General features: G+C 45.3%; 1 long non-coding RNA gene across 2 annotated transcripts; it reads right to left on the bottom strand.

The window, feature by feature from the left end:
- Positions 1-281: 281 nt before the first annotated feature.
- On the bottom strand, positions 282-3,899 carry LOC311421590. 2 transcript variants are annotated; one of them, XR_014684914.1, is made up of 3 exons: positions 3,599-3,899; positions 2,439-2,605; positions 282-1,702 (listed from the first exon to the last, which is right to left on the bottom strand). It is a non-coding gene; the product is annotated as an uncharacterized lncRNA (long non-coding RNA). The 2 variants fall into 2 exon arrangements; XR_014684915.1 differs by having other exon boundaries at positions 282-2,605.
- Positions 3,900-11,502: the final 7,603 nt, after the last annotated feature.

Raw genomic sequence — 11,502 nt, forward strand, 5'->3', positions numbered from 1 at the left:
GGCGAACACTTTTAAAGCAAAATGTAACTTCATAAACTGTTTACACTACCCATACAGAAAAAGTTCTCCTTTAAAAATGAGACAGACTCAATCCCCCAGTGCTCATGCACCTGTGGAGTGGAAAGTTTTCTGGATTGCTCTTGAGTGCCAGAAATTTTTTTACTCACTTATATTTTGGCGCCTTTCATCTCAACTTCTTTCTGAAGTTGATCATCCCTGTGGAGCCTAAATGAGAGATGACAGTGAACCCATGGGGAAAATAAGGCTGATGAAATGCAAAGTAGCGTTATTTATGCTGAGTCTGTGTGCAAAGTGCATTTCAAACTTCCTTGATTTTTCAGTACTAACCAAAGTTGGAGAGGAGGGGGCAAGCCAATATTTGCATTTAATATTTCTGAGTATCTTGTATTTTTCTTTCTCCCTTAGCCCAGTGAGGCACAGTTTGTTTGTTTGTTTCTTTCTTTCTTTCTTTTTTTTGACTTCAAGATCTGAGTCATAAGTAAAAGTCTGCAGGAAATGTTGCTGTCATCTTTGGGGTCTGGGGAGAGAGGAGAACAAGGGCTGCAGAGGGTGGGTTTGGACAACAGCTCCTTTCAGCTGCTCAGATGGATGTCAGCTGCTCAGATTTTGAGGCATATTGCTGTGGTTGCTTTCGGAGCCTCACATTGATGCTGTCAGTGTCATATTCTTGCTTCCCACTGAAAGGATTTACTTGACTTTGAAGTGTTATCGTGCTTGCTCCTCTTTAAACAAACATCCTGTCTTCCTGAACAAAAGACATCAGCTGTAAAGTGCTGCTCCAGGGCTGGCCACCTCCAGGCAGGGCTGGGGAGCAGCCAGCAACCCCCCCCGCCTTATGCTCTGTCCAACATGCATTTGGCCAGGATTTTGGCAGTAAGGAGCCAAACACTGATCTGCCTGGAGCACCTACCATCCCTACGACTTCACTGGCCTGAATCAGCACTGCGTAAAGCATTACCCGAGGGAGGCAGGATCAAAGAAATCCTGAGATACTTCACCTTGGAGATATGACTGGAGGACCCATCTGACCTATAACACAAACCCAAACAGACCCAACCCTCTCTGATATCAATCTGTGACACCAGTGAAATGCACTGAGTCGAGCAGGAAAGCACAAGAAAACCCCGTCCTGTTGACAGTGTGACATTCTGCTTTTGCTCCTCATATTGCATAAATCAGGAGGGGCAGGCTTCCTCCCACTGTTTGCATGAAGGGAGTCTTGCTAATTTTTCACATCTAGCATTACAAACACAGCAGCAAGAGAGAGGGTGAGACAGCCATCAGGCACACACAGGAACAGATTTGCAGCTCTCAGGCTCAAGGCTTCCCCACAGCGGCAGCTCCGTGCTTATGAACACTTGAAGTGCATCCCTAATGATCTCACCCAGCCGTGGCAGACAGTCAGGGGCTTGCTGCTGGTTATCGGGCACGCCGGTGGACTAGCAGCCCTGCTGTGCCACCGAGAACTGCCAGGAACTTGTGAATGGAGCAGAGCCTCTGTTTGGGATGTTTGCTGCCTTCGCTGTGGTTATTATACCTTTGGAATAACCAGAAAGAAATCCCAGGAACAGGTCGGTAGCTCCTTCGGTCACGTGAACAGAGAGGGATGAATCCAGAGTGTCCCCAGTGCTCCTGTAGCTGTCTGCTCCCAACGGGGCTCCCCTGTGGTCTGTTTGAGACCCTGTTGATAACACGGGCCCAGAACCAGCAGAACCGGCAAAATGAAAGAGGGAGTTCCAAATTTAGAATCACAGAAGGTAGAAAGTAGAATCGTAGAAGGTGGAATCATGGAAGGTAGCTCTGTCCCCCTGGAGTAATTTTTTCTTGTTCCTAGTGGCACAACACAGGCATTTATTTTCTTTCCCCAAGCTAGGCTAAGCAGCCAGTCCTCGCTGAGATCCATCCCTGTGTTTATTCTGTGCGTGTCCCAGCCAGGCACTATCAGGGTGTCTGTATGAGCACGGTAGCTCCAGGCTCGCTGCTGCCTACACATCCCCAGAGCCAGGCAAGCTGTATCAGCTGGCAGGGAACCTGGGCGCAGCAGTGAGAACAGCCCTGACTTTGAGCCCAGTACTACAGGAATTATTGACATAACACCTCAGGCTGTGCAGTGCAGACAACTACACTCAGACAGCCAAAAAAAGTAATATAGCCACAGCCTAATTGTCATATTTGCATGAAGCTGGAGAAGTAAGTTACATTAATGTTCTGGTACACATTACTGGCCTAACTCCCATCCAAAATAAGGGTCACATTTTGCTTCAAACTGCGCAGACAATGACTTACTTGCAACATCATCTGCATAGATTCTGCTCTAACTTTCCAGACTAACAGCTCATTGATCATCAGCCAGATACGGGAAGTGTCAGCTCAAACTCTAAATACTCATGAAATTTATGGCACAAAGAAAACCGTACCACAGCCTTCCCTCGAGGGGTCACGTAACACCTCCTGCCTGCAGCTGACTCCAGCAGCACAGCACCTTCACGGGCGGGTGGCACAGGCTGCTTTCTCCCATTGGAACAGGCACCAGAGGGGAACACTCCACTTCCTCAGTTTGTTGCTCTGATGTCCACATACGTAGCTGTTAAAACAAACTATGGCTCTAAAGTTTTGTGTGAATGAACGTAAATTATTACTTCAAGCACACAAACAGCAAAACCTGCTTATAAGATTTATTATTGTCAAGCTGGGCAATTATAGCATGGAGTCAAGTTTATGTTTTAATAAATGAAGTACCAAAGCTCTTGCCAAAAAATAAAAAAGAAAGAATTAAGACAAACTTAATCTGATCCAGATGGGCTGCACTAGGTTCTACCCAGCATGGCGCTGGTTTGATAAGAGAGCTCTGTCTTCCACCCAAAACTGGAAAGGCTGCCCCCCGTCTGAGGAAATGACACACTTCAGAACTCAGCTGCAAGAAGATGCAATGGATTTTTAAATGACACAAATTAAAAATTAATTAGCTCTTTGGGTTTTTTGTTGCGTGACTGTTTTTGTGCTCAGGCGATTAACTGCCAGCAGGGTTTCAACCAGCAGCAGTAAGCTTTGCTGCAGCCCCCAAAATGGCAGGGGTGGATAACAATACAGAAACAGCTGGTGGCAAGAGGATCCAGCACAGCTTAAAGAAAGGTGAGAATATCCTCCCTGACTCGGTTCTTTTGTAAAAGGAAACCAGTGAGACCTTCTGCCAAGTAACTGAACAGTGAGAGATGGAGATGCCACGTTCTGTACTCTTTCCCTTCCAAACAAGCACAAGAGAAATACAGAAAGCACCTTCAACCGCCAGAAACCGCCCCACTGAGGATTTTATTTCACTGCCTCTCTCACGCGACACAGCAGGCCACATCCTGACACCAGGGCACTGCTAAGAGCTGTTCTGGTCCTTCCTACAGATCTGGTGTCTACCAGTGACAGCTCTGGGTCGGTTTTCCCCAGGGAGCAGGCAGGGTGCTGCGAACCTGCTGCTCACGTCCCCAACACCTCGAGTCCAGGTCAGAGATCTAACACCTGGATTATTCAGTTTCTGGGTTCGTTTTGTCTTTTGTGCTAAAAGGACGCTATGGACTGAACTCACCAGAAGCACAGGCACGGTCCAGCTCCGTCCCAGACCAAGCCACTCTAATCTGTCTGCACCTCAGTGTCAAATGAAACAGCTTTCTTCCTCCTCTTCCTTCCACCCTTCTTACTGAGGATGCCTCTCCTGGGGGCAGAGAGTCCTCTTTCCTGACTTTTACACCCTGATCTCACTACCTTAACACTGACAAAAACACCACCACGGCAGCTGGGGCACGTTGACAGGGCACCTCAGCTGTATTGCACCCTGTGCTGGCCCAGAGGATGGGGCCAGGTGGTCTGTGAAAACTTGCCTTTTTTTGCCTGTTTCCACCAAAGAAAATGTATTTTCTAAAAATCTATCAAACAAGGAAAGGAAGTCCCTGACCTGGACACTTCTGAGTTCTACCATTGGCTTTATTTTTTTCTAAAGTGCCCCATATCTTGCCATCCTCTTCTTTCCTTCCTACCGGTCTCAGTGTTCTGGGTCACAAGTAAATCAGACACATCTGCTTTCTATTTAAACCACTAAGGAAATATTTATGCTGCAGGAGAACTTGTGGTTTTGCTTGCAGTGTCAGAGGAGGCCATTCAATGTACAGCAGGAGGCTCCAGGGCACCTGCAGATAGCTCACTGGGCTAGATCAGCATCTTCCTATTTAAGTGGCTGGCAGCAAGCCATTAATTGCTGGAGTTTTTGCAGTCAGTAGGTGGTTTAACTCCACTGGAGCCCAGCATCACGGGGGGACAGGGAAGGAAAACAGAAAGGCATCACCAGTGCACATCCAGTGCTCTGACATGCCAGTTAAGTTCTAAACTATGTTTTTAATTACTTGGCATGATTTATTGAGGCAGTGTCTCAAGGTCATAAAGCACCATGAAGTGACACAACTTGCCTGCCAGCTTGAACTTCTGCCACTGAAGTGATCTCTTCTCATTGGCTTCCTTCATGCTCCCTGTGCCTCCTCCCAAGCTCCCCAGCATCTCCACATCTGGATGGGATCAGACGTGTCAGTGCAGGTATCTGTGGGGACTTTGGCAGCTCTGAGCCAGGACTAGAAAGGGAGTTAATAAACCACTCCCAATGCTGACCCTGTGATGAAGAAGTGAGAAACCTAGAAAGGGAACAGGTAGGAGTAAAAAGGGCATAAAAATGCTGCTCCTGTATCACCTCTCCTGCAGCCAGTTCATTCAGCATGACACAGCCTGTCTGGGCAGATGAGGGAACAGATCTGTAACGCAGACCTGAAATCCTGAGCTTTTCCTGCATGCACCTAAAGCAACAGGCTGGTCGGGGTCCTGCCCAGCGCCATTTGGCCCTAAGGAGCTGCACAGCCAGACTCACCGATCTTCAGAGCCCAGCAGGAACCCACTTGCTTTGCACCCAGTGCATAACGACGTGGTACTGCACACCCAATTAAAGCTGCTAATGTTCCCTGTGCCTTTGGGGCAGGAATTTGTGTCCTTCCCGTGGCAAAACAGCGAAACGTGACAAGGAAGAGGCTGTGGAATCCAACCTTGATGCATTTTAAGGCTTCCATAAATAATTAAGGGGGCTCATTAATTAATAAAAAGAAAGTGAAATTGAAAAAGCAGGAGGAGAGGGGCAATGAATACCCACTGGGGGATAATAAGTATGTCCTACACTGCAGCTTACACAGACTGAAGTCTTTTAGGGAGAGTTAAAGTGGCTTTGTGGTTTGAGCTAGAGAAACAAATCTTAGCTGGAAGAAAAACCTGCTGGGAATAACAAAGCTACTTCCTAAATCCAAGTTACACTTGGGAAGATTTTTCAAGATTTACACACTCAAGTGAGAACAACATGGGATATATACCAATATATCTGTGTATTTCTCTAATACATGGGGGAAAAAAAAGGATCTGGCTGGTGCCTGGGGTTTGGTTGCACCAACAAGTCTTTGGGGAAGAGATAAAATACAGCAATGCAGAGAAAAACATCTTTCATTAATTAGATCATTATTAGTCTCCTCTGGCTCCAACGTGGGCAGCTTTGAAACCCTAGCTGCTATCAAAGAAAAGATTTACAGAAGTTCCACAAAGACAGAGAGAAACAATAAAGTCTGGTAACATCCCAGTGGGCTAAGAATTGGTAGAGTACACTAACTGCAAGTTACTAATTAGAGCAGCTTTGAAATCAGAAGCTTAAATCTGTGCTAAACAGCAACACAGTGCTTAGGGCCACAGCTTCAAGTGCGGAGATGAAACGTGCCAAACATGCACGCCTGGGCACAGACAAGTCGTTCCGAAAGGGAAGCAGGAACCTGCAGGTGCAGCTGAATGCTTGTGAGCACACAATTACCCAGTGGGTGTTTGCAACTGCATATTTCATACGCACAATTACCTCTTTGCACCCCTGCCTGCATATTTTTGTCTGCCATTTAAATTCCTATCTTTAAGAATATGACCTTGGTGTCCGAAAATACAAAACGTGCCTGAAGCGCTGATCTGAATGCCTAGTAGGCATCAGGGTTTTAAACAGGTTAAAGGGCTGTTTTATCTCATATTACTGACACACTGCCTGACATGAAATTGGTGCTTTGCTGCTGATGAGTTCTCATCTCCTGAATATTTCCCTTGGAAGTTTTGGCATGCGGCTGGTGAGCCGTGCAGCACAGTGAAGAGAGAGGAGATGTATGTCTGCCCTACAGGAAGGAAACACAGGGAAAGGGTATTAAATGAGGTTGAAGCCTGTGATCTCGCCGAATCAAGAAAATGGAAGGTAATACAGGTGGCTGTGCTAAAGGGCTATATTTTGCTGTCAAGCAGCCTGACATTTGCTCTGGTTTCAAATCCTTATAATCTGTTGTGCAATATCCTTTGGATTTTCCTGTCAGCAGCTCCGTGGAGATGTGGGGTCTGTGGCTGGGCAGGCAGGGGGATGTCCAAGGTCATTCCTCCCCTCTCTGCTGGGGCAGGGCCTGGTGAGCAGCCTCCGTAGGAAGGAAGCACCTTCAGCACCTACAGACTCTGCTAAAAAAGCCCTCACCATGAAACAAACACAATGTACGTTTGATGCAAAATGTATTTAGACAGAAGAAAACTAGCCAGTAATAGGACAACATCCAAAAAAATATTAATTCCTGCATGGCTCTACACCATGATGGCTGTTTCAAAAGACCCAGCAAGCTATAGCCATGTAGTAAAGGCATCTTTGTTTCTCAGTGCAGGGTCACCAACCCATATTTCTGTATCTTCCTCCCCCAGTGTAAAATTCAAATCTCAGCTAACTTTCAAAATTTCTATGTTACCATTTTTCAGTGCCCTAGCTCCACCAAACTGGCATCCCATGTCCCCAGAAAGAGGTGCTAATCCTAAAATGTGTGTCTGATGCAATGGCTGTTGCTCACATGTTGGAGGAAGGAGTGGGGTTTATTTGTGCTACCTCAACTGTCCTGCAAGCAGTTTGCCATGCCTGCAAAGAAAGAGCAAAAGAAGGGAATAGAACTTGAAGAAATCAGTCTAGAAATGAATACTAGTTACAGAAAAGTTATACAGTTTTTCATTACTACTCCACATTAGTTTTAAAAGACTGCAGAAATGTAACAGTTGATGGATCAAATTAAAAAAAAAGATATTGCCACCTGATCGGAGAACAAAATCTCTGTCCAAGGCTGCAATGATTTATTAATATAAGTAATCAATAGCAATAGGTCTGTATCAGTTTTACATCTAATTTAAACTTTCAGGTCTCAGTGTACTCATTAAATAATATAATAGATTTACATATTTTAATTATATTTTATGGATTCTGAACATAATGTAATTAAAAGGGCTTTTCAGCAGAGATGATTAATGAACAGGGCAGCCAGACGTTCGGCACAGTCACTGTGCACGAAGGACTGCAGTGTGCTAGGAGTTCACCCCTGCGCTGGGCAGCAGCACGTTCACCTCCACGTACAACCATGGCCATCCGACAGCTCTGTGCACGCTGAGATTAGGCAAGCAGAGCCCAGAGGGAAGGTGCAGTCCTTTCTGGTGCTCAGCTCCTCCCTCAGAAACCCGTTACAACAGGAACATATCAAAACATGAGCAAATAATTAGAAAAGCATGGCCTGGATCACACCACTGATCCTCTGAACCTCCTAAGTGTCCCACCGAGCAGGAGTGCATGAAGTACAGAAAAGGTATTTCAGGTTTGTGCCAAGCACCTGTCAAGGTGATACTCCTTAGATCCTCCAAGCACTGCTCCTGCACAGTGCTCTGAACGCACTCAGCTGTGTTATGGGTTACCAGTGGGAAACTGAGCCCCAGAAGAGAGGGAAGCAACTCGACCCAGGTCCCAGACCAGGCGGGGACAGAGCCACCCACGCTTCTTACCTGGTCTTTGGGCTGAAAGAAGTGGTTTGACAAAAGGCTGTGTGCTTAAAGCTGCTTTTGCAACCATATCAGACCAGCTAATAAAAGACCCTGTATCTGCCTGCAAACCCTGCATCTCTCAAATCCTTAAATAGCTGCATCTCTAACACCATCACCATTACTTCTGCATCCAAGCGATACCCGTCAGTAAAACACAGCTTCCTTGAACCAGGGTCAGAACCTCCTGAACTACATCCCCGAGAGCCTCAACAACCAAAGTGACTGCTGAAGACAGAAAGTAAAGATTTGAAATAAAAATTGAAATAAAATCATAGAGGAAAGAAGGTCAGCATTGCCAAGCTCTCATGACTTCACTGAAGGTCTTTGATATTTCCTGTTTCCTCTGCAGCTTCAGCTATTTGGTCCTGTGAGCGAAGAAGTACAACAGTTTCTAGTTGCCCACACTGTGGAGCAGAAGTTGAAAATGCAACTTCAGAGCAATCAAACAAGAAAGCCTACGAGGTGAAGCAAAAGACCCCAAAACTCGTATCTGATACAGCTCAAGCAGGTTCTTGGAGCCTCCTGGTACTACTGCTGAGGTATAAAACACCAGCACTCGCATAACACCACAGAAGCAAGCAGTCTGCTCCTGCAGTCTGTTGGCCCTAGCATTTGAAAGCCTCTCTATGTTGGTTTAGTAGCCAACCCTCAATTACTCCCCAGCTTTCTTTTTTCCTTATATAAAACCATTCTCTGGTGTCTATGCCAATAATAAGTCAGTGGAGCTCTGTAACAGCCATTTATGTTACCCACGATGTAGGATGCTTTTGGTTTTGAGATTTCTTCACTGATTTAGGGACACACTTCATTGTGCTCCTTTCCTCTTCACTTCATTTAGCAGCCTGCCCCCCGTGCCCTTGGCTGCTGTGAACCACACCACCGTCCTGCCTTGGCATGCTTGCCCCTTCACAGCAGCTCACATGGGAGCTGGCACAAGCAGGACTTACTGGCTGCAGGATCTGGGGAGGGCAAAATTTGGGTGCCAGGTAGTCTTGACTCTTACACTGTGGGGTAGAACAATGGGGTAGTTGAAGCACAGTGGCTGGGGTGCTCAGAGGACCTGGTGAGGAGAAGCAATGCTCCCTCAGCCCTCTTGCCGTCCTGATCTCCAGGGACATGTTCAGGGGTTATTCAAAGCACTGTTTCTTGCAAGACAGACCCAAGAAATTCCCTTGTTTGGGATAAAATCTGGATTTCCTGACTTGTCACTTTTGTTGGCTTCCACAGATTTTTTTTTTTCAATTGCAGTTTTCCCATACTGCAAACTTTTGACACCTCTGACATGCAGGTAGGGGACCATTTGGGCTTGGCCTGGCAAAGGGGCAGACAAGTAAAACCACCCCTGACATTTCTGTTTTCATCTGGGCATACTGCAGTGTCTGAAATTTGATTCAGTTTTCTGGTACAGGCAGGTCCAGTGAGACTTGGAATGTGTTATATCTTAACAACCCCCAGACCTTCCCAAGCTGAGGCTGAGCTTAAACAAATCTGAGCTGGGCTCCAGGCAGCCCAACTGGGACAGATGTGCAAACTGAACATTATGAATAGTGTCTGGTGACTGCTTGGGACTGTTTCACAGGAAATGCTCACAAACACTGAGATTTTCCCTACTGCTACTCAAGCTGAATTAGACTTTACCCAGTGGAAAACAGCGCTGTGGTAAGCTGTACAGCTTGAGGTTGGCACATTTGGTAAGGGTTTGCCTTTGATTTCCACATATTCTCAGTTCTCCATGTAGAGTGCTGAGCTTTTAGTCACAGAATATTGTTTTGGAGTAGCAACTAGTGATTTGCTATTAACTAGTGATTTACTTAATCTCTGTTATCTTCTACCCTCAGGAGCTCCTTCTCAATCACACAACAAGTTTATTTTCTTGCTTAAATAATTCTTTGCTTTGGTCCTAATACCACTTCCCCTGAATATACACACAGATGACGTTTCACTGATCTTCTTGAAAAAAAGGGTTTTAAATGAAGTGTAAAATACAGCTACACCACAACATGGTCGGGAATTCCCCCCCGTCAATCTGTGATGGCTGAAACAGGCATGTTCTGAGAGGGGCAGAGAACAGCACAACATCTGAACAGATTGAGATGCTGCCTGTGTTCTAGCTCTCCGCTTGAGCAGCCTCACTTTCACACAATTCCCACTACAAGACAAAACACTAATGCCTTCTAACACGTACATTAGCTAATCAAGGTCAGTCCTAGGGTTACAACTGCATCCACTAGCAGATCAGTCATGCTTAAACATCCTACTAGTTGTGCCTGTGTTAGCCTTGACCTCTAGACAAGGTCTTCCCTCTTCTTGCTCAGCTCTACCTTCAAATCATAAAGCAAGTTTCATTTTCTTCTCTGAAGAACCCGAATGCATCACTTTCCCATTACTGCCCATGCTGCTACCACCAGAAACTTGTCCCCAGGGGCCCACTTCTCAGATGGCATCCGCGCTCCCTTCAGCCTCGGCTCCACTTCCAGCTCTCGCCGAGGTGCTGCCTTCGCTCAGTAAGCGCCCTGCGTCCTGGGTAATGTAAAACATGAGCATCTCATACACAGGGAAAATTACTTCTGTGCTTACACAGCTACTTAATTCCATTTTGCCATTGATTTGTCATTTTAAAGTTAAATAATAAACATGGATCGGAGCCAGGATACTGAGTGCTGCTTTCTCTCTCTCTCTCTAGTTTTTGATTTATGTGTTTGTTTATTTACTGATATATTTAAGTACTCCCTATTGCATTTCACACATAATCTGGCAAATCCTGAGGATTTACTTTCACAATTGATTAGAAAAGTCAATGTTTTACAGATAGGATTAAAATGGAAAATATCTGCGAGCCTTGATGGAATCTACTTACGAAAACTATTATCTCCAGCAGGCTCTGTAGTGCTTAAAAATCTGTTGTGTGTTGTCCAGCACAGAGAACACACAATCGTTTCCTGTTACAGGTATTATGTTAATTGAAGAAATATACTTGCTCATTTGTCCATTGTGGGTGCGCCTTGTAGGCTTTTCATTTAATCAACACCTGGGAAAGATCATTGTTTTCCATTTGCTGGTAGTTTTCTTCTCTTCAGAATTAAACGAGGCAGGCTAGCAGGCAATGCTGAGGAAAGCAGTGGGTTTTGAATATTGTCAGTAATCCAAATTTAAAATTCTAAAAATGTCAACATGTGACATTTTGTTTTTTTCCTTTTTTTTAGCTTCAAACCATGTATTACTCCTCAGTTTTATTTATTTTTAAATCAATGTTTAGAAGACTTTTTTAAAATGTGTTATGACAGGGCAAACTGCTTTTTAGCTTTTTGATTCTCTGTCAAATGGTGAACCTGGCTCCCTTCTGATCTACTCTCACAATCAAAAACAAATCAGTTATTCACACACAGCTCGCTTCACAGTGGAATCATTTTCCAGATCATGAAATTTCAGTGCAGAGTGATAAAAAGATTAGGCTGGTGTCAAAGAGCAGATTACGGGGCAGCCTGGAGAAAAGAATAAGATCTGCTCTAAATCCCATTCTCCCGGGGCTGGGGTCCTCTTGCTGGCCTT

The sequence above is a fragment of the Aythya ferina genome, assembly GCF_964211825.1.
Source record: "Aythya ferina genome assembly, chromosome: 19".
Lineage (NCBI taxonomy): Eukaryota > Metazoa > Chordata > Aves > Anseriformes > Anatidae > Aythya > Aythya ferina.